Source organism: Galeopterus variegatus, unplaced genomic scaffold, assembly GCF_000696425.1.
Source record: "Galeopterus variegatus unplaced genomic scaffold, G_variegatus-3.0.2 Scaffold3605, whole genome shotgun sequence".
NCBI lineage: Eukaryota > Metazoa > Chordata > Mammalia > Dermoptera > Cynocephalidae > Galeopterus > Galeopterus variegatus.
The window spans coordinates 26,272-27,502 of record NW_007729716.1 but is presented as its reverse complement, the minus strand read 5'-3'; the positions used below and the strand labels follow the sequence as shown (position 1 = coordinate 27,502).

The following is a 1,231-nucleotide window of genomic DNA, read 5'->3' as shown; positions in this document are numbered from 1 at the left end:
TCCCCCCCCCCCCCCCAATTTACACCTAACATGGAACAACCCAGGTGTAATCACTTCATCCTTTTTTGACTCATTATGGCCTCTTCGGAGATCATTAAGCAAGTTTGGAAAAACAACATGTAAATTTCTGTGTTATTGTAATCCTTTTCTCTATTTTCATTCTCCAGGTATTTCAAAATCAGGGGCATTCTCCTTGTTCAACACTTTAAAAAATACGATTTTATGGCAGGCTAACATTTTAATGTCTTTTCTATATTAATAGTCATCTTGTAGGCCCATGTTTAAGGAAGATGTCTTCTTCCATTTCTATAATAAAAAAATTCATTAAGTGCTTCTGTACTTTTTGAGAAGGTGAAAAATGTCCAGAAACTTTTTATTACGAAAGACCCAATATCACAGGTGAGCAAATCATGCTCCTTTTTAGCACTGTTGTGTAAAAGTAGTGCAGACCATTTAGCTTTTCATTTACTTAGGCAAGAAACTTATAGGATGACTGGAATCTGCCAAAATTTACATTCGCACTGTCTGCTGAATATGTAGATGGATGAGCAAAGTCTAGTTTTATGTTTTCTGCAATATCATTAAGATCTTTGTAGAAATCCAGTTTTCTAATCAAAGTATTTAAGAGCTGGCGGGAGGGGCACTTTTTGTTGTTGCTGCCATGATTTGACAAACCACCTGACATACTGTAGAAAGTATGATTGTTGGTGAAATCTGACAGCTCTACACTGCAAGGGGCCAACACGTCTGTTACCAAAATTTCCCCTTTTAATTCCCCCACAGGACATTTAGTTGCAACAGCCGAATCAGGAAATGTAACATTATTCAGCGCATTCATTTTTTTATTGCTGCTATAATAAATTACCACAGACCACAATGTTTAAACATCAAATGACACAAATTTAATATCTTACAGTTCTGTAGAATAGAACTCCGACTAATTCTCACTGGGCTAAAATCAAGGTGTCAACAGGCCTGCGTTCATTTCTGGAATTATCAGTATTATTATTTTATCAACTAAGGTTCATAATTTACACTGTTTCCCTCTTTGTGCTGTACAGTTCTATAGGTGTTGCCAAATGCATGTGATGTATCCACCACTACTGTATCATACAGAGTAGTTTCACTGCCCTAAAAATCCCCTGTGCTCTTTCTGTTCGTTCCTCCCCCTCTTCCCCCAGAATCCCTGGCAACCACGGATCTTTTTTACTGTCTCTATAGTTTTGCCTCT

General features: G+C 37.4%; 1 protein-coding gene across 1 annotated transcript in view; it reads left to right on the top strand.

The window, feature by feature from the left end:
* Positions 1-1,231, top strand: part of WDR88 (WD repeat domain 88) — a 34,450-nt gene that overhangs the window by 29,924 nt on the left and 3,295 nt on the right. The gene's annotated exons all lie outside the window — the stretch shown is intronic.